Source organism: Mesitornis unicolor, unplaced genomic scaffold (assembly GCF_000695765.1).
Source record: "Mesitornis unicolor isolate BGI_N332 unplaced genomic scaffold, ASM69576v1 scaffold9907, whole genome shotgun sequence".
NCBI classification, from domain to species: domain Eukaryota; kingdom Metazoa; phylum Chordata; class Aves; order Mesitornithiformes; family Mesitornithidae; genus Mesitornis; species Mesitornis unicolor.
Window position 1 is genome coordinate 48,004 of NW_010195736.1, and position 22,813 is coordinate 70,816.

Below are 22,813 nucleotides of genomic sequence, written 5' to 3' on the forward strand. Positions count from 1 at the left end.
ATAAATGGAGCCAGTGATGTAACCACAAGTAAGTGTGATTTAAATACAGATATAGGTATAAAATCACCTTGGAAAATTAGATGTGCCTCTGTAATTCCCTTTGTGCCCACTTTTGGCAGATATTGAATAGGAAAAATGTGCATCAATTTAGCAACAGTGTAGATAAACGAATTAAGTAGTGAGCTTGACGGCACGTATTACTGGGAGATAATACAACTGGGAGATAATCAACAACAACAGACCACAAGAAAAGCCTGATTTATGACAAACAGGAGGTGTGGTTCATACAGTAGACATGTCTAGGACTGTTTCTCTGTCATTATACTGTAATGATAAATCCTGTCTTCAATATTGTTTAAAGACTTGTTGTTTATTACTGATTGCATTAAATTCATTACATTAATTAGCTATGAAATATCAGTAATATGTGTATTCTTAAATTGAAAGCATACTTTTAATTAAAAATATGATAATTTTCATTTTTCATTGGCAAAGGTATTAGCTTATGAAATCCAAAGTTTAAGTTTAACCCCCTGATGTCAGCGGCTGACAAGTACAATGGAGTGATAGTTGAGCCACCATTTCTGGAGACATTTAAAAGACGTGTAGATGTGGTCATGGTTTAGTGGTGGACTTGGCAGTGTTAGGCTTACGGTTGGACTTGATGATCTTAAGGGTCTTTTCCAACCTAAATGATTCTATGAAATGTGGTCACAGCGGCACCACTGGTGCTGGGGTAGCACCGCCTAGAGTAGATGGCATTGGTTTAAGAAAGGATAAAGCACACAGGGTTGTCCAGAGTGTGTAAATTAACGGTTTTCCTTAGCAGAGTTCCAGTGGAAGTCCACCCAGAAATAAATGTTATTCTGTCTGCTCCGATGAAATTGCAGTATATCTGACACAGGAGATGGAAAGAACTGGAGCTTGTTAGACTAGAGGAGGAGGAGGATGAGGCAAGAGAACATGGTTAAAGTCACCATAAAGAGAAAACATATACTGTTGTGTTTGCTGAGGGAGTAGAATGAGATGTAAAGGATTTAAACTAGACCAAGTGAGGTTTTAGCTAGACACCCCTGATAATAGTAAGTATAGTGCATCACGAGTTTTGCTCAGCAGAGGAATCTGTGGATGCTCCAGCAGAGGAACTTCTGAGACAGAACAAAAGGTGTGTCAGAAATGATTGATTCTTCCTTGAGATGGGAATAGACAGATTATTCCTCATGGCTTCTTCCAGTTGTGTCGTCTAGAAGTCTTTAAAAATAAATAAATAAATAAATAAAATGTACATAAAAAATGAGATTGCTGCACTGTTGCAGTCTTGCCATCAGGGTAAAACACTTACCCCAAGGTGTCATCTTCCGTTAATAATATCAGTAAAAATCTGACCTAGTCTGAGGTTAATGGAAAGACATCCACTGACTGCAGTGATTCTTTTTCATTAAATCCTAAAGAAGACATAGTGTGCTTTCACAGAAAAGCCACAGTTCAGGAAGGGACTCAGGAGTAGTAACTGTCTGTATTCATTTATAAAAACAGAAATTACTGTCTCTTCAGATACTCTTGAGTGTAGATCCTAAAGGTTCTCAAATTCTTAATTCCAGATTATACTTGAGACATTCAATGTGGCAGCCACATATGTAGCAATTCAGGCAGTGCTGTCTACACTCCTGGAAGAACGACTGGTGAGTCTTTCTGGGAGTCGTATCTTCCAGCTGTCCTCCCGTGGATGTATATACACATACACACACAGATATATGTTGACTATGGTGCACCAGTTGTGTATTAAGAAGAACTGATAGCCATATGGAAACTGAATTCTTCCTACTATGCTGTACAAGTACTTCTGTTGTTTTCCACTTCATGGCAGGTATGGGTATAGACTTATGACTTTCTGCTTCGAAAGCTCAAGTGACTACGGCTCAACTACATGAACAGCTGAAAGGTGATACAGTTTGATACTGCCCTTACTTGCGCAGCATAGAGAAGAGGCTGTATCTTGATTAGATTGTTTCAAATCCACAGTTCCTTCTTAGTTCAGACCTACCTCTATTGCATTCCCACTAGAGAAAAAAACAACAAACTGAAACATTCAGTAGCTAGATGAAAATATTTCATTTACATGTTGAATTTGAATCACCTAATGATATCCACTGTTAAGCAATCATTGGAATTACCATAAAGGTCCCTTCTTATTACAAATTAAAGTCTGATCAAGCATTGAGACAATACTTTGCTACTTAGCAACCCTTGAGTCTTCATATACTTTGAAAAAAATTAAAATACTGGCTGTCTTCGTAGAGTGATGCCACAATACAATTTTGTATAAAAAGATCACCAGTTTACAGGAATAACGATTGTCATAAATACTTGGTTTGTCTTTAAAATTCAATTCTTTGTATGTTTCATATCAGAAATGCCTTATTCATTCTGTGTGGAAAACAGGTACTTCACTTCCTTTCCAAGAAAATAAGTAACAAGGTTGTGCACAGATCAACCACTGTTATATTTTCCCTGATGGAGTGGTTTATTTTAATGGCAGATTATTTTTTTTATTTGATATATAGATTTTTATTTACAGTTTGTACGTTAGTTCATCTCTGTAAAGTGCTAGGGGTCATCTGTAATGAAAACCTCTGCATCCATATAAGATTGCTAGCATGCATTCAGCAAGAACTATATAATCAAATTGCTGAATGTCTCATCTTTTTTCCCAAAATGCATTTGCTGCTTAGTTCGTGCTATCAGTTTCATCTCACCTGACCAGCTCTTTAGTTATAGAAATGACAGAAACAGTTGCCATGTGAGCACCTTTATTTGTTGTTGCATGTTTCAGTTGAGAATAGGGAGTATGTGGAGACCCTGCATCGGTGTGAAAGAAACAGCTTCTCCTTTTCTTTCATTTGTCAGGAATAGTTTTGGATTCTGGGGATGGTATCACACATGATGTGTCTGTCTATGAGGGCTATGCATTGCCTCATGCCATCATGAGACTTGATCTGGCAAGCAGAGACCTGACTGACTGTCTCATGAAAATACTTGAAGAGAGGGTCTACTCTTATTTCACTTCTAGTGGTGAGCTCTGCTTCAGATGCACTTTGCATATGTTTGTTGGTTGTCTTATTATGCAGGAAGCGTGTACCTGGTGAGATGCATCAAAATCTCTATCACTAGATTGGCCTGGCAAAAACATTTCACATTGGCTGATGGGATTCTCCTGACTTTGGCTTTCAGCATTATGTTGAGCATGAAGGATGAGGAAGCCACCTCATTAAGAAATCCTAAGGCACTGGCAAATTTTAGAGGTTGTTGTGTTTGATTATACCTCTTCCAGAGACAAAGGAACAAAGTTAGCAGCTGGCAATGGATGAACCTCTGGAGATTTGATCAAGGTTTTGGGACATAGACATGTTAACATCTCTCTTTACAGTATTCTGTAGTACAATACATCTTTTATTTGCTGAGGGGGGGAAATTTAGTAATGCAAAGAGAAAGTAACATTGTAGAGACAACAGAGAGGTCAGAACCCAATGAACTGTATGACCATCATGAACTCAGGGAAATGTGCATGAGAAAATCTGTGTCCTGGCTGTCATACTGTTCTGTTGATTAAAAGGTTCCTGGCTGGCTGCAGTTGAACAGGAGACTGAGAGACATCAAGAAGCTTTGTTATGCAGCTTGGATTTTGAAAATGAAATAGGAACTGCTGCTTCCTCCTCCTCTCTTGAAAAGAACTCTGAGCTTCCTGATGGACCATTGGCAAGTCATCACCATTGGCAAGGAATGGTTTCCAGAAACTCTCTTCCAGTCATCCTCCATAGGTGGGACAGGTCTTTTTTTTCAAGGGACTTGACAGAGAATGAAAAGAAGAATTTCTTAGGAAGTGTAGCTAACCTTCAGCTGTAGGCACTGAGGTATTTATTCTCAAATGTCATTAGAAACAGACAGCTTCTATTGACTTAATGAGCTCTTTAGAAGCTGTGAACACTGCTGCTATAGCTGCTGGACAGAAAGATGCCTGTCAGTTTGGAAATACCTGAGTCTCAGGATAATTTCAACGTCCTTCATGTGCAGTAGAGTTTCTAAGGTGATGTTTTAGAGTACTGTTGGAATATCATGCTTTTTATCTTGACTGGCTGATACATAACTGCACAGTGCTGCTTATGTGCATTTGTTATCTAGATACTGCTTCTGTTCATCGTTTTATTATATTAATCTGTAATTTGATCATACAAAATCAAATAGTACATTGTTTTCCAGTAGTTTTATATATGGTGTTAAAATTCCCATGCTATCCAGTGGATGACTGACACTTTATGTGGTAACTTGGGCTGCTCCCACAGATTTCTACACTTGAGGACTAAGCAAAATGGTTGCAGGCAGTTTGGCACAATTTCCACTAAACTAAAAGGTGAAGCTAGCTACATTTGTGTGTGAAAATGAAACTATTCAAACATTAATGTAGCTCCAAGTATGGGATTTGAACATCAGCAGGAGAAATTATCTGTAGTAGATAGATGTATTTGGCTGTCCGAAGCATATTGGGGCTCACAGTTTATGCTTAACAACGGTCAGTATCAAAAACTTAGTAATGGAAATCAGGATTTCCTGGCTCAGAGATCTTTGTCAAAGTCCGCGTGTTAAGCTAGTTAAACAGTCTGGTAGTCAAAGTTCAAACTGTCTTCCCAGGACTGTATCTGGTCTGTTCCTTTTCTTTAGCAAAAAGTAGTACCGTAAGTTAACTTTACTGTACTGGCATTCAAATTAAACCAATACTTCAAAAGCAAGGTAGCACACTGAAATGTCAAGTGTGTGTGCCAAATGTGTTGTGTATCAGTCTCTGTTAATCAATGGGAAGTCTGAAGTAGTCACATAAGTGATTTTTTCAAACTCAAACACAGTGCAAGATTTAGGTACCAGAGAAGGCTTAATTTATGCGGTTAAGTGGTACACAGGATTCTTCTAAGGGATTTTATTTTACTGAGGATACTGTGGATCCATGTGGGTACCAATGTGTATGTGGGTACCAATTCTTTCAGTAGAGTTTATGAGGATGTCTTTCCTTGGTACCCTGCAATTTTTTGGCAGGAGACCTTTGTCTCTCTGTGGCCACCACTCCACAACAGTAAGGAGCTTCAACAAGTACTTCTGAATTTACACGTAACGGGTTAATTTCTTGGGTGCGTTATTGCTTTCTCATCTCTCTTCCTAAGCAGTTAACTGATGTTTCGTTTACTTTTGTTATACTTGTGCTATACTAAGCTAAGGTAATGATTACAGAGTAAATAATAACCTTTTGAATATGTAATTGAAATACTCTGGGTTTAATGGATCAATAAAAGTGTAATTATCCATGTAAGGCTGCTGTGGCTTACATTAATTTCATAGTGACTCTCTGTTAAAGTAATAATTGCTAATTTCTGTTTTAATTTTATTATGAAAAAGGTTCGTTCCCTCTGAGTTTTCTAGCTAAGCAATTTAAAAATGAAAACAGTTTCACAGTTTCTATTAAAAAAAAATCTTTCTGGATGACAAATTTTACATTAGAGTTAGCTATGAAGATTTTGACTGTTTTGGATACCAGGCAAGTGTGTTCTATGTGATTCTGGATGTAGTAGACTTTGCACTGATGTGATGTCAGGCTTGATGTGTGTTTCATAACTTAAATAAAACCTGTCAAGTTCTTGCTGGTAAATACAATACCCTTTTTCCAAAGATGGGGAAAATATATGAGTCAGATTTACAGACTTCTGAAAATGTATGTAGTGGTTATTATAAAGAATCTTCTTACTACTGTGAGTTCCAGCTCAGGGTGATCTCATTGCCTTATCCAAATGATCTCTTAATGGTAAAAGCTGAAAGATCTCTAAAGGGAAGGATTCTTCAAAGGTCTGCTAGAGCTGGCACTACCTAATCAGTGAAAGAGATTGATCTCACCTTCATTCCCACTTCTGAACAGCAGTCAGTTCAAATTGTCAGTACCTATGTCTTCTCAAGCAAACGTAAACCATTGCAGATTTCTCAGCTTCTGAGTGAAATTTAAGTTTATTATCTTGGTCACAGTTTATATAATGCTTGCTGCTTAAGTTGATAATAAATCAACTTACATACAGGAATAGTGCTTGTAACTCCTGTTATTGCCTGCCTAAGAAACATAACTTAGATTTTAATCTTGAGCTCTTGTAGTTGTCATGTTCAAGATCATAAACCTCGGTCCTCAGATCTCTGGCACTGAGTTACATGTGCCTGTAGTATCAAAGCAAAATTCAATTTTTTGCTAATAATCTACTTGTTCTTGCTTCAATATTAAAAATTAAGGCTCTTCTTTATATTTGTGTTATTTTTAATACATCCTCTCAGTATATACTTAAAACTTGTTAATCAGAAAGAAAATGTTTAAAAGTGTTCTCTTTTCCTTTTTTTTTTTTTTGTAAGTGGCAAGTAAGGTACACATTTACAGCATTTATATGTACCTGAAAGAGCATATGTAGCTCCTGGCACAGCTGGGGCCAAGATGTGAGCTCTCAGTGGTTAGAATATGAATCCTCATCCCACAGCTAACTCCTTTCTTAGCATGGAAGAGCACGATTATGCTCTGAATACTTCCCTAACAATCTGCATGTGGAATCTTATTCAAAATTAACATGCATTTTGAAAACAGAATTAATGATGTGCTAAGAGCAAATACAGATAAAAATAAGTAAAACTATTAAGCTGTTTTTGTGATTTGGCAAATCTCTGCTTTTCTGAGAGGAAATTGCCTTAGCCACCATGCAAGTCCGGCTCTTCTTTGTGTGGCTGTACAGAACACTATGGCACTGGGATCTGAGAGTAGGGAATATGTATTGGGTTTTCTGTGAGGGGTTTTTGGTTTTGTTTTTGGTAACGAGGGAAGGGCTATGGAGATGGCCCTTTAAGCAGCTACCTGAAAAGCTCCCTCTTTTCCAGTGTCAGACCCACCTCTGAACAGGACCAAGCCAATCAGCGCCCCTGTGGCGTGGCACCAGCCCCGGCCCTGCTCTGCCAGGCTGGCCTGGCCTGACCCCAGCTTAAGCTTAAGCCCCACTGCAGCTCCAGCCCGAAAAGAGAGAAAGCTGGGAACTTTTCAGAACCATCAGGAGACCTGCAGCAGAGAAAGGAGTGGGGCCTGAGGAGAACAACTTTAAAAAAAACACACCAGGGTGGGTTGAAGGAAAGAAAGGAGAGGGGGTAGGAGGAGGACACAGAGCACAGGTTCCATTTTTTGCAACCTGCGGTGTTGCAAACCCATGCCCTGCAGCAGATGACTGACCCTGAAGAAGCCATGACTCTGGTCAGTGTGTGCTGGAGCAGTTCATATGTGAGAGAATTGTGACTGTGGGCAGACCCAGATTGGAGCTTTGTGGACTTGGGTTGAAACAGTTTTGTGCATGGGGGAACCTGCAGCTGTGGGCAGACTCGTATTGGATTTTTGAGGACTTTTTCTCCTGTGGGAAGGGCCCCACGTGGAAGCAGAGAGAGGCTGGGTGGAGTCCTCCCTCCCCCAAAGGATCACATTGCATGAAACCAACTGCAACCCCTACTCCCATCCACCTGCGCCCCAGGGCACAGGGGGAGAGGTGAAGAAACCGGGAACAAAGCTGAGCCTGGGAAGAAGGAAGTGGTAGGGGGGAAGGTGTTTGACTTTAAGATCTGGTTGTATCTTCCATTGTTCTACTCTGATGTTGGTAACAAATTAAAATTGTTTTTTTCCTCCTTATGATGAGGCTGTCTTTTGCCCGTGACCTTTTTAAGTGGTGAGAAGCCCTCCCAGTCTTTATTTTGACTAGCACCTTTTTGGGGCATTGTGGTGCTCAGTTATGCACTGGGCCTAAACCACAACAGAATACACATAGCCAAGAAAATAGTTTGGTTTTCTCCAAATACTCACCTGGTGTTCCCAACTACTCCTTCATTACCATTTCACTTCAAGATTCTTTAAACCCTTGAAGGTGTTAACATTTATACTCAGTCATACCTGTGTGCCTTACTCTGTAATCTGATGTGGAACTGTGGCTGATGATAACTATCCTAAATTTAAAAGAGCTTCTACACATTATGTCTGTAACATCAATGGTGCAACCAATACCAAACATTCAGAAGTCATCTGGTTCTGGAGAATGGCTTTGTGCTTCAGTTTTTGAGTTTAGTGGGTTTTGTGTGTTTAATATTCACTCGGTTTTTCTTCTCTACAGCCATACAGACTATAAATATCTTAAAAAAACAAACAAACCAAATTTCTCTCAACTTTAGAAGTTAGGACTCAGAAGAGACCTCTCTACTGAGCTAGTGTATCTTCAGGTTCATTATAAATTATGGCTTTACTATATCATATCAGGTAGTCCTCATGGGCAGAGATAGTCCAGAAGCTTTTCATTTTAAGAGCAGATGGAAGTGTGTTGCATTGGTCAGAGTTTGTGGCTATCTTGGAAATAGTGTCTTGCAACAGAAATACTACAGGTAATGAGTGTTCTTCACCATTTTTTTCTTGTTACAAAGATGTAAACTGTTCTTCACCAAGAGTGTGCCTTTTCCTGCTGGTCAAAGCTGTCTAGTGGGGAGCACAAGGTAAAAGACAGGGACCTATTCCTATTCCTATTCCCAAAGAAGAATAATCCAGTAGATCTGGATGGTTCGAGCAGTCTTCTCAAACTTCAGCAGTGAGCCATGTTCAGCTGTGGATGCTATGTCTTTGTTTTTTGGAGGTATGGTTTTTTTCAGTATATTTAGAAGGTAAAATTCTTAAAAGTCTTAACGTATGTTTTAGTTAATGCCACATCCTTTTATTTGACCTTTACTAATGCAATCTTGTCTCAAAAAGATGATCCCTAAGATATCATTTTCCTAGCCTGTGTCTTTGGTTATTTTTACCACCTTCCTTTATGCAAAAAATATATGTCTTCAAGTTCAAGACTCTTTCATAGCTTTAGTCTGTTACCTCTTTTTCCCCATCAAATGGTTGAAATATGCTTCTGAACAGCTTCTCTTTCAAATCAAGCATGTTGCCGCCTTTTTTTTCACTTCCTGTGAAGCAACTCCCTATAAACATAAGCTTCACAACTTCAGTCCTTTTAAATACTTCTATAAAACTTGACAAGGCCTTGATGCCTCTGAATCCTAACCAGAATTGGAAGCTCAGACGGTTTTCTATCAAATGTTGTCCTGCCTTTTGCCACCCAAATGTTATCCTTTTTATTAGATTAAAAACTTCTCATGAACAGGAACTAATTTTTTTTTTTTTACTTTGTACAACACCTTTTGTAAACAGGTTTTTTGCCTCAGTCATTATCATTTTTGTCACCATCATTTAAATCTTATTTCTTCTAAAGGAAAGAAGATCTATCCAATGCAAGATAAAGTGGATGTTCCCACTCATGCATTTTTCCGTCTTCTTTTCCACACGTTTCCACACCTTCTTTTCATAGAGACAACTTGTTGGGGAAAATGTTAATTTCTTTGAAGGTTACAGACTTCCACACGTATGAGCTAGCATAGCTGCAGTTGCTTCTGTGGATGCATTTTATTAAATACATTGAATATTTGACATCTAGCTTTTAAATGCTATTTTGCAAGTGATTACTGAGACTTCAGTCTCCTGTAATGCTACCTTTCAATTCTGTATTTCACATGATTGATATTTGCCTTTTAAATTATATGGGATCCAAGATGAAACACTTGACACCAGTTATGTCACAGGTCTTAATGTCCACTCATAAAATACAAGCAGCATTTTGAAGGTTTATTTTGAGTTCTTTTCCTTCCATTTTTGCTTCAAAGTGTGATGTTGCATCTTTGGTGAAATAGTGTATACTATATACTAGGAAACTAGTGAACTGGTATTCTAAGAATCTCTAAATTCTTGGAGAGTTCAGAGTCAGAGGCACATTAAAAAAAAAACTACCCAAGAAAATCTGTTTTAAAGTAGTAGCTTTAAAATTTGGAGACACAAAATACGTGAGCACTTGAGTAGCTCCACATTTCAAGGTAATAGAAACAGAAAATCCCAAAACTAATTGTTAAGCTTTGACAAAATTATTGTTGGTCATTTTAGTTGGGGATGATGGGCTCCAAAAGATAAATGCCTGGTGCTTTACCTCACGTATGCAGAATAGGGAGGGAAGACAGAAAAGTGTATAACAATGAAAGCAAATCACCTTTCTAGAAAGCTTCTTGAAATGACTGGGCACACCATACTTTGGATGAACTGACACTTTTTTTCCCTGTCTGGAAAGGTTTTAATGAAAGAGGAAAAGGACCTGGTGATCTTTTACTCCAAATGTTAATAACATGAAATACTGATGAGCATTTTATATAAGAAGCAAAGCCTGCAGATTTCATTACCTAGGCCTCCTGATCGTGCATTCACATCCAACAGAAGAAGTGGAAAATACATTTGACACATTTAAAGGATTATAGTGGACAGCATTCACATTTCTGATTCCATTCCCAGGGCATTTTTCTTGTTAATAGAAATATAAGACCACTGAGGTCATCCAGGCTGTCTCCCAGCCCAGGCAAGCTTCTTCACTAGACAGTGACAGCTAATGGACATGTGTCTGACTGCAATGAATGTCAAGGTGAGGACAAGATTTGGGTCCCATTTCATTGAGTAGCAATTGCTGGAACTCATCATCCATTTTGTTTGCATCAGTTTTAGGTAAAGATCTTGATTGCTGTTGCAAATTTACAGCTAGAAAAGCTGGGGAGAGGTGCTAAGTCATTGACTGTAGTAAGTGGCCAAGTCTTCATCGCATCATGGGTAGGAACCGGTTTGCAAAGCATTGTACGGTGAAAACCACTCAAGTGACACTCTTTAACTGGGGATTTCAGAAAACAGCAATTCTGAGAGAAAGAAGACAAGAAATGTAATGCAATGACAGCAAACAATAAAAATTGCAAGCTTTGACATGAATTAAATTTGCAAAGGTGGAAGCCATGCTCAACAACATGACAAGCTAATATGGAGGTGAATGACGTTAATAAGTTGAAATATCTCTTTTCTGTTTGAGCTTAACCTCAGGCAAGAATGAGTTTGTTGGTGTAATGTCTTGTTGAATTTTAATATGGAAATGTCTTCTGACATGTATTCCAAACACCCTACAAACATTGATGCTGACCCGACCTTCAATTAATGTGAGACACCCTTTGCAAAAATTGGATCTGGGTTTGAATAGCAAATAGCTTTAATATTCTGAGAAGAGTGGTTTAGTTTGAGACTATAAATCACCAGGATTATGACTTTTTTATTATGATTTTAATGCAGACTGCTTTCCCTGGGGCAAAGGACTGAAAGTGCGGTGTATCATTAAAAATCCTGGAGAAGATGTCACTAAGTACAGACAACAAATAATGTATTTGTACAAAAGAGAATTATTTGAAATTCATTCCTGTTCTCTGTTGCAGTGTTTTTCAGGTATCTGCAGTCTTTTTGGCAGTGGGCTAGAATAAACACGCCTCATCTTTAGTATTTACAAAATCCATGGGTATTTTTCCCCTTTCAGTTCCCACAGAACATTCTTTCTAATGGCCAGCCTGTGTTTCCCTTTCTCCTTGATGTGGTATCTTGTATCCCATCCTACAGTAAGGAATTACGAAGCATTTGCACTCACAACTCATTGCTACCAAGACTACCTAGCAAGCTGGGCAGTCTTGATACAGCCATATGTTTATTAATGAAAAAAAAAGCTATTTCTATATTTGTTTGCTTGTGACATTAATAAAAACTTAACAAGAACACCTGCATACTTTCCTGACTTACCCATTCTTGAAGTCCTTATATCATCTTTGTATCTCTAGTCTCAATCCTCACACAGTTTTGTAAGAACAGTAACAGCTGGGAGTACTTCTGTGGCTGTCCTCCTGTATCTTAGGGAATACCTTAACTCAAGTGGGCATCAGTCCACTTTTCTTACAGGTAATTTTTTTGTAGCAGTCTTTTTCCATCTAAGATGTTAGCAAATAACTTTTCTTAGCTATGAAGTAGTACATTGTTTCACTGAAGCTGCTGATTTTGAGCAGTTTTCTATAAAACTTTTCATGATCCAGCTGTGAATTTTGCAGGTTTACTGTCTTAATAATTTCCCATCTGGCACAGAGAAAATTATGTTCTTACAGGACTCCAAAGCCTCTAATTAAACCAGAGAAGAATTTTAGCCAGCCATAGCCTCCCCTGGTCGGTAAAATACTCAAGTTGAAAGATGGCCAAATGGACCCCATGATTTGACAATACTTCTCGCAGAGCTGACAGCGACCTTATGCTTTAAGAACTGTTCTTCCCTGGCAGTTTGATCTTGGAAGCATCACTTCTATTTAAATTAAAAAAGTGAAGATGAGCTCCATCTGCCTAAACTTGCCTGATTGGTGCTACTCGTGTTCCAGACGACAATTCTGTCTGCTAACTCTCTGCTGTTGCCTAGCCTTACCTGTGTTATTGGATGAATCTACCTACTCCTTTGCTCAAAGATGGAAAACATGGATGAATTGGGTAGAGCTTTGCTGTACTTTCAAGGTGAAAAAGCATCAAATAAGAGCAGAGGTCTGGGCTTGGATTTTTTTGGTAAGATTTTTCTAGTACAGCAAAATATAAAAAAAACCTCTTCTGAATTCTTATCTAGATGTATTGTACATAGTGATCTGAAGGGGATGTATGGAGTACTTCTTGAGAAAATACCACTATTCTGGGCCTTTTCCTACCCCCGTTCCAGCTGCCAAATATTTTGCTGTTGTCCTTGGTAAGTATGAGAAGATGTGATTCTCTGAATAGGTGTGACTCTGTGAATATGTGCAATTCCCTGTATAGCTAGCAGCTGTTAGGGCTTGTGAGCAACTTTTCCTTATGGTAGCTCTTTCACTCTTGTAGTATTGTAAAGCACATTTTGCATTGCAGGTTGCACACTAGATCAGTTGCTTGGTTCTCACACAGAGCTGCTGAATTAACATGATGTGACCCAGAGATGCAAAGGGATTTACTTCATTAACGGTGCCAGGATACTCAGGAGAACACAAGATGTGTTTCCTAGACAACAGCTGATGTTACTATGTAACTGGAAGAACGTACAAAGGCTATAAAGGGAGTTTATGAAGAGTAGGGATCAATTTCAGAAAAAAAATGTGAATAGCAAAATTAAAATTCTTTTACAAAATATAAAACACATCAAACATAGAGACTTTCTTATAGAGTCTGTGAGACAGCTGTGATGATGTCAGAAATTAAAAGCCCCACAAAAAACCAGCAAAGAAATGCAGTTTAAAGCACAACAATATCACCTCCTGAAGTCTGTACATGCTGCATCCTTAAAGTCACAATTCTTGTCTGACTTTTTTTACCAAAATAAAACAATTAAGAATGATAAACTTGATGGAATAAACACAGATGGCAGCTTGCACATCATCTCATTTAGCTGAAGTTTTACTTCAAATTCCGTACAGGATAAATAAACTTCAGCTGAAGTACCACCTCTGTTCTGGATGCTCAGACTATTTTAAAATTATTAAAAAGAAAAGTATTTTTCTGTGTTTACTACTGTATCTACTTGAGCTAACCATTGATCTAGAGAACTATTTTAGGATACGAAAGATATAAGTTTTTTAGCTTGCAGTTTCACAGACATCCAAGCCGATCTGTTGGCTTGCTGCCATCCTCCCTCATCTTCTACTCTCTCTTTCCTTTTGCTTAGTCTGCAGTGATTTTTTCATGACCTTATTCACTAACCTGACAAAAAAAGGGCCTCTTTTGTTTTGTTTTGACTAGTTAGCTTTCGAATGGATTAGTGAGTTGAATTTTCTTTCAGAATGTCCTGGCAATTGCCAAGGCTGACACAAAGCTGAGTGATGCAGTGGGAGATGAAGGGGGAGTTGGCTGCCCCTTTCACTGGCAGGATGCTATTGCACTGCCCTTCTGTTTCATGAAACCACAGCATAAGGGGAGAGAATTCAGTGTTTGCTGAGAAACAGGAGTTCTCATCTATGTCCAAAATTCAGTATCACCTCTTTCCATAGTCTTGGACTGGGACCCTTACATCCTATAATTCCTCTGAGGATTGTATAACCTTTTACAATTAATTCTTGTGAATGAACTAATATGACAGGAAAAAGGAAATGATACACCAACTTCAGGGTAGCCTCACCTTGGTCCATAGGAAGTTATGGAGCAATTTCTCATGAAAACTGTTTACTGGCACATGAAGAACAAAAGTTTGAAAAGCCATCATGGATCTACCAAGAGCAAACCATGCTTGACCATCCTGATTAACTTTTATGATGAAAGGACAGGTTTTGTGGATGAAGGGAAAGAAATGAGTGATGTTGACTTTGACTTGAGAAAGGCTTTTAGTGCAGTCTTGCATATTACTGTAGTAGCCAAGTTAAGGAGATGTGAACTGGACAGGTGGACTACAAAGTGAGGGAAAAACTGGTTGAAGGGTCCATGATTTAAAGTCTGACTGGCATCTGCTTACTGGCGATCAATGATCAGTACTCGATCAAGTTTCTCAATGATCAGTACTGAGGCTGATCTTGTTTAACATTTTCTATAATGATCTGGGTCATAGAATCATGAAATGGTTTGGACTGGAAGGGACCTTTTAAAAGTCATCTAGTCCAATCCCCCTGCAATGAGCGGGGATATCTTCAACTACATCAGATTGCTCAAAGCCCCATCCAACCTGACCCTGAATGTTTCCAGGGAAGGGGCATCTACCACTTCTCTGAGCAACCTGTTCCAGTGTTTCACCACCCTCACCAGACTGACGGGCCATAATGCATCCCTCAACAGATTTCCAAATGATGCTAACTTAGTGGGGTGAGTTGATGGAAGGTGCTGGAAGGCGGTGTAACATTCAGAAGGGATTACAGACGGGGAGAGGCTGAGGGAACTGGGTTTGTTTAATGTGAAGAGGAGGGAGGGAATTGCATTGTACTTTTCCACTGCCAAAGAGGTGAGTATGGGTGGGTAACAGAGAAGGAGGAAATACTTCTTAGAATTTCACAGCTGAAAAAGGGAACTTCCAGTTGGACTTACGGAGAAAATTTTTGATCCTGAGTGTGGTTAAGCACTGGTGTAGGTTGCCAGGGATCTTCATACTTAGAGGTTTTTGAAACTTGACTATTCAATGCCATGAGCAATCTGATCTTATTTACAAGTTAACTCTGGCTCAAGCAGAGGGTTGAACCAGATGATCTTCAAAGATCTCTTCTAATCTATTTTTTTCTTCATCTGTGATTACTTTGTCCCTTTTATATATGTAGGGTAATTTGTTCACTTGCCCAAGCTCTCAGAAAAAAAATAAAAAATCAGCAAATGTGAAAACAGACATCTGAAAAATTGACAAATTCTGTGTTTCAACCATAAAACTCTTTCTGTGTGTCTCTCTATTTTTCCAGTCCAGCATCTGGTAGACAATTGTTAAGCCACTACTGTTGCTGCAAAACTTTATCTAACCAGTAATGCATTCAGTTCTGTTTATTAAAAAAGGAGAATTGAGGAAAAATAGTAAATACCTCTGACGTTATTGATTGCTTTTAATTAATATATTTTTCTCTCTCAAAAGTATTTACTAGGTAAATATCACTCTATGAGGCTCATGTTGGGCAAATATGTTGGTACTGTTTGCTGGAATAAGAGGTTACATAAACAGAGCTCTGGGACACTGCAGTTTATTCAGCTGCTTGCTTGATAGGTTTTACTCTGCACTACTTGCCAGTGGATGTCACACTCACACAAAAATGGCATAACTAATGAGCAAAGTTTCTACTTCTTCCGTTAAAAAAAATGTTCTTGGACTAAATCTTTACAATCTCCTCAAAGAAAACTTTGGCTTCAGAAAAACTGTAGCCTGAGGAAAAACAACAAAATTCAACAAAAACTATATATTCAATGAGGATTTATTCTCTGTTTTATGAAACCAGTCTGATGACTTCCTAACAGATGCAAGCAGTTTTCCTGTGAAAAATTATCAAATTTCTCTGTGAGCAAAGCTTTCCCCCCCATTTTATCAGTGAACCGTATCTATGCAAGAGAATTCTGTTATAAATAGAGCTAATTACATATAGTTCAGCCACAGTAACATTTTCATCATTATTTCATTATCAGAGCGATGCGGTCCTAGCAGTTTCTTCTAATTCTTTCCATTGTGACTTTATGTAGTCTATATAAACAAAACTTGATGACACAGGTGGTGCAAGGCAATAAGGTCCTGCTGCTGTTAGGCTTCTGTGTCCTGAAAAATGCAGTATCAAGATTATTGATTGAGTTTGTATTTAAATTGTGAAACATTTAAAAATGAGCACTAGTTCAAATCATGCTTGACTCAGAAACTGAAGTATACAAAAAAACTTGTTGCAGCTTGGATGGGATGACCTGGCACCATCAGATTACCATTTGTTTCGTTCTTTACAAAACATCTTGAGTGATAAAACCTTCACTGCTGCTGAGGATATCAAATTGTTCTTGAAACTGTTTTTTGCCAAAAAATATAAGAACTTTTCAGAGCGTGGAATCATGAAGTTGCCTGCAAGATGGCAGAAGGTAATTGAACAAAATGGACACTATATTGTTTAATACAGTTTTTATTTCCCGTGAAAATTTGCCTTTCATTTACTCAGAAAAAGACACAATGGCCAACCCAATAGACTGTTGTCATATTTGAAGCCCTTTGATTTGGCTTGGTCAGTAGAATTGAAATAAGTATACGGCGGGCAGCAATCTTTCTTTCCTACAAAGGTATCCTATTAAAGACTACTCATTTAAAGACCATCATCTATCAAGCATAAGGGCATCACAGTTATATTAATTACTATGTTTAAACTAAACTTTTTAGCTGGCAATATTTTAGATTAATTAAAATATATTTACAATGGTTGAAACTGTGTAAAAGAAGTCTTACAACAGAATCTTATTTGATGGTGAAAATACTGCCTCTTGCTTTATATCTGTGTCTGGGAATCTCCTACAGAGAAAACAAGTTCAAAAACAGTGTCATAATTCAGAGGTGTTGTAACTTATTTGCACCTAATCCTAAGTCATGGGTTGCTTCTGAAACACCACAAAATGTTTCAGGATGTACTATCAGCATGGTTTCAGCTTTTCTCTTACCATATTCTATACCTGTTAGAAAGGACCCTTTATCTTTTTATATTCTTATCATTTATATGGCTTTGACTTTCTCCTTTTAGGAGAACAGGATAGAGGCAAAGGTGGTTCCTGCTCTCTGATCCTTTACTTTGCCATAGATAAACCAGAATAAAAAGAATTTCTATCTAACAACTCTATATCAGTATAATAATTTAAATTGTGGTTGTGCTCTTGGTGCCATGTTGGGAAGAAAAATATCCCAGAAAAATTGGCAGGCTATACGTAGAAGATTCATACAGCTGAGATACTTTGCAACTCAGCTTGCAGTGCCTAACTTACAAGGTTAGCTCTTGCTCAGTCTGTTCCCTGTGGCAAGGATCCTTGCGTAACAGAGCAGAAGGCTGAGTCTTGACCCCCTTGAGCTGGGGGATGCTGCATGTCCACACATGCCCTTCATGTTACTACTGTGTGAAACCATGTTGTAATGTTTATCAGCTGCCTATATGTTACCAATGTTACTGTCCTTGTGATGAAAAGGGGTGGCCTCAGGTGCAAGCTGAAGGGAAGTTTTTCAGTTAGGCAAGATGGGAGACCAAGGAATATCTTTGTGTCCCATGCTGTCCGCTGTCACCATTAAGTATTTATTCCTGGCCAGAGCTATGTCTCCAGGGAAGGACCTTCTCCACACACTGCGATGACAGAGCCTTTAGTGGAAGGTAGTATGGATTATGTTCCTGGAGCCTCCGCTTTGGCAATGCAGGTAGAGCTTCAAAATTGGGTGTAATATAATAGTAAGATTTCTGCTGCTTAGCAGGAGAAAGGATGACAATTTGTATAGCATTGCGTGACTGAACTGTGCCGTTTTCTGAGGAGAGCATGTGATCTCCTACTGACATAATCCTTTGTCAGAAGACGCCAGAAAAATGGTATGATCAGCTGAGGTGAAAAAGCCTTTTCTGTCTTGATAATTAGGTGGAGACTTGTCTAGCAGTGCAGCCCTACAAAGAGGGGAATTTGGGAAGCTGAGTTTGACTGCAGAAGGGAGAGAGGAGGACCGTCGGTAACCTGAGTTCAAGAGGAATTTAAATGAAACATTTCAAGCCACACTGACAGTGATGATGAAAGTGACATTTCCCACTGCTAGAAACTGCATTGTAACATAAATGGCTTTTTCTTTTCTATTTGCTTCCTTTGCAAGATTTTTAAAGGACCTGAACCCGCTTATGTTGGTGATCCTGGAGGCTGAGGTTTTGTATTTAGATCAAAATCTGGTCCAGGTATGAGTGGTTGAACAACCACAGGTTAGCTGGGGAGAGACTGAGCTGTCTGGGCACTATATTTTTGTTACGCATATGTGTGATATAATAATTCCACTTTAAATGTAAGGGTAGCTGTTTGAGTTCGTATCAAAAGGGGATACATGCAGCAAGTTGTGGGAATTGTTGACATTACAAAGCATCTAATAGAAATATAATATTTAATATATTTGCATTATAAAGCAAAATATTAATTTACAGTGTAAAGCATCTAATGAGTTCTAGCCATTAATTATGAAAATTGCTTAGCAAAAATATTTTTATAAGCAATATGCTGAATTTCAGTGACTGAAAGGAAGCCACCTGTTTTCAGCTGTTACTTTTCTTTCTCCTTTATGAAATAAAGTTCCAAATATTTCTTTTAAACTGAGATTCATTTAAAACCAGTCTTCACCTCTCCAAATCAAACAAGCAGACTTTAAGGAGATTATAGCTTCTATTTGATATAAATCAGTCTCTCGCTTGGAAAATACATTTGTTTCAGTAAGTTTTATGATAGTTATCAAGACTCACTAAAACATCTCAGAGACCACAATGTGTGAAATTGCTTCAGACAAAAATACCCTAAATTATTTGGTCCATGTTTTTTTGTATTTAAATATATCATATTTTGGTAAATTATGTTAATATTGTCTTTATCAATATAGCTTCTCTATTACTTAAGTTATAAATTCTTCCTTTATATCACAGCATCATAGATTTGTTCATGTTGGAAGGGGCTCTGGGAGATCTCCAGTCCAACCTGCTGCTCAGAGCAGGGTCAAGCCTGAATTCACAGGAGGCCAGTTCAGGTCTCTGTCTAACCAGGTCTTAAAGACCTCCAAGGATGGAGATTTCACAACCTCTGTGGACAATCTCTTCCAGTGCACAATTCTCAGAAGTTTTTTTTCTGTTATAGATTTGGAATATGGAATATTTCCTTAGGAACACTGAGGAGGTAACTCACTTCTGTGATGAGAATCTCAAAACTGAGTTGACTGGAAGATATCTGCACTTATTTGGAAGACAGAGATGGCAAAAATGAACTCTCCAAACAAAGAGCTCTTGTGTTATATCAAATATTTACCCTGGCCTTCCTTCACTGCCATGCCTGTGTGATGCCAACCCTGATGCTTGCACAGCCTAGTGATACCTTCCTAGTAATTTTGTTAAAATTCTGTATTAAAAAGGAAAAAGTTGTCTGGTGCTTTGATTTTTTTTCTCATAATACAACTCAGCAATAACATGGAACTTTTCATCATCATTAACTAATACAGATGTTAATTAATTAATCATCCTTGAATATCCCTCTATTAAATTGCTTGTCTACTAAAATTTATCCTTTCTATTCTCTAAAGGTATTTTATATATCAGCGAGGTCTTCTGTTAATCTTCTCTTTTCCACAGCACGTTTAACCTTTTGCTTATCATTTAAGGTCATTATGGTTTACTATCTCAGTTATCCACTCTTGAAGCTTCTCTGTTGCCCATTTTTTTTTCTTTCTCTATCCAGGACTGTGTAGTTGCCCCAGATTCTCTTCTGATTAAGTGTAAAAACTGGAAAAACTGAATTAGGCTTAACTCTACCAGAAGCTAGATTTTAGAGTCATTCGCAGGAATTCAGGCCTGACTTTCTGGTCCATACCATGATACAGTGCTATCTGCAGGTACTTTGATTTTTATTTTTTTAAATAGGATTCATCACTGTGTGCTGGTTAGACATTTACAAGTAAATGTTGTCCAGTTTATGTGGGCATATGGTGTACATGCTTCAGAGAGGAAATTAGAAATTTGGAAAGAATAGAAAAAAGATACCAAGAATGATTTGGAGTCTCAAAATCATGATCAATCATGAGAAAGTAAAGAAGTTCAACCTATTCCAAGACAAGGTAACTTAGGAGTAAACCTGTAGAACATCCAGGGAGAGGATTTCAGAGCACACTGAAATCAAACAAAGGTGCAACAAAACCCAGTGTCTGAACACTGAAGACAGACTAATTCAGAGTACATTTAAGATTCATTGAGAGTAATTAACCATCAGAACAATTAAACTATGGATATAGTGAATTTATTGAAGTATTAACATGGAGGCTAAGTGTTTTTCCTAGATATAAGGTTACACAGCCAGAAATTACTGGGTGAGATTCTTTGGCATTGCACTGTATATGAAATCAGAATAATTAATCAGTTTCTTTCAGCCTCAAAATTAAAGAGTCTAAACCTTGTATGCCTTTTTTTTTCTTTTAATTTCCTAGTGTTTGTGGATGAGAGTATGGCCTATTCCTGGTTAAACACAAAACATCACCTCTCTTGGGATTCTTACCAACACATATTCCCAAGTGTTTTCCTGGCACTATTGCAGAATATGCCTTGTCATTCCCGACTATTTACTCCCTTGGTGTCCTGTAATGTAAGATCTCTTCTGAATTTATTCCTGTTCTTTGCTATTTCGCTCCCATCATAACATTGCATTGACTGAAGCTTGATTGCTGTGGTTGTTTCGCTATTCATGTTTAACTTCCAGCTGGTTATTCTGTCAAAAGTGTTTCCTGCAGGCCATGTAATTATACCCACAGATTCTCTCCCTGTAAAATCTTTTATGTTATTGCTGCTTCTTCAATGAGGCAGTACGAGATTTTATTAGGCAAGCTCTCTGTGGGTAAATGCACGCTGACTGTCTGCAATTTAGGTATAATTTGCTAAATGTTCCATGCCAACTATTTTCTACTATTCTTATTATTCAAATCATGCTTGTAGAGCCTTCTAGTTCTGCTTTTTTTTTTTAAATTTATAACTGTATTAAATGTAACATGGACTTTATCCTGCTGCCTCTGCCTATTCTGTCAATCCCAAGGAATCTGTTGTTGCTAATTAAAGCCATACAGTAGAGTTTGGCTGATTTCTGCTGAGTCAGATATTTGAATTGTCATTTATTTCCTTCTCTTCCTCCTTTGTTTCATGTACTGTCCCTCCTCACTCTCTTCATGAAAACCAAGTGAAGGATAATGAGGCATTGTACCTCTTTTGACAACTTTATTCCAATTCTACCTCTTTTTTACCACCCATTTTTCCAGCTAATCTTTTTTCCTCCATAAACATGTTTCCCTTGTCTACCTGTTGCTTCTCAGCAGTAAGCACATCCTGTGTCTCAGGTATTTGGCCTCCACCTTTACTGCCCAAATACCCTTATTTCTCCTGGCTTCTACTGCCAGTGAGCAGTGGGTTAATCTATTCCTCAGAGTTATGTATTTCAGCTCCTTCATTTTGCCCAGGATTTACAGAGTTGAAAGCTATCAATATCCTTGCCATGGAAAAGTATTTTAGTGTTGACTGTAAAAATAAACAAAGAAACAATACCCACCCACTGATTATATGCTTTTGCATTGGGTAGCCAATTGCATTTCTCTGTATCACATGTCTATGCTACAAGCACAACATCTCTTCAAGTCTAGGATATCATAGCTTCTTGCTAATGCATTGATGACCCATTTTTATTTTGTATCGTGCTGTTCAAAGACAAAAGAAGGTGAGACCATCTGAGGGAGCTTTCATGATTAATTGGTCTGTGCTACCTGCCCCAGAATGCAGACCGAAACTGGAACACTCCGGCTCCCAAAGCTGAATTCACAGAAAGCAGCTGGGGGTTTTTCTAATAAGAAGCAGAAATGCACATCTGCCACTTAGTACATGAATGATTTTTAAGATCCTGAGTTGTTTCAACCAGATCAAAGCAACAATAGCTTTAGATACAGTCATTTAAACCCATTTGCATCCTCTTCCCTGTTGTCTATCACAGCCATAGAGAGGCACTTTTAAGAATGATGCTTACCCATGCATTGTGTTTATGTTTCAGTGTAAAGCCACTGACGGTAGCTAATTTCCATTCCTTTGACTGTATAAAATAATCTGATAAACTGTTAATTTGGCACATTAATAATAACAATGGAGAATCAAGCTGGCTACAGCACTTGTACCATCATTGTGATACTTGAGGAACTCACTGTCATGTATGAATTTGTTTTCCAATTTTCATGCAGTGAGAAAAGCAATATCGCCTTTACATAAATAGGGAGTAAAAGCATACAGATATGAAAACAGTTCCATGTCTGTGTAACAAGTAACATCAAAATCAGTAAGCCTCCTCATAGGAGCTGATTTAATTGTTCAGACAAGTATTTGGAGAAATCAGAGTAGAAAATCTACACTTTCAGCCCAGGAGCATAAAAATGCTTTGAACAGATGGGGAAGGGATCTCCAGAGCCACATGCCAGCACTTATAAAGCTCTGTAGCCAAACACTTAGAAGAATACTTAAAGGGAGAAGGGACTATAGGCGATACAGCCACAGCTAGGGAATAATATCTGGGCCCTTAGAAATCTTTAAAAACATGGTTATTGGTTTGGTTGAAAATACTTTGGAATTACTTAATCTG

General features: G+C 38.1%; 1 pseudogene; it reads left to right on the forward strand.

The window, feature by feature from the left end:
* LOC104543582 overlaps positions 1 to 22,813 on the forward strand; it is a 52,642-nt pseudogene that overhangs the window by 7,082 nt on the left and 22,747 nt on the right.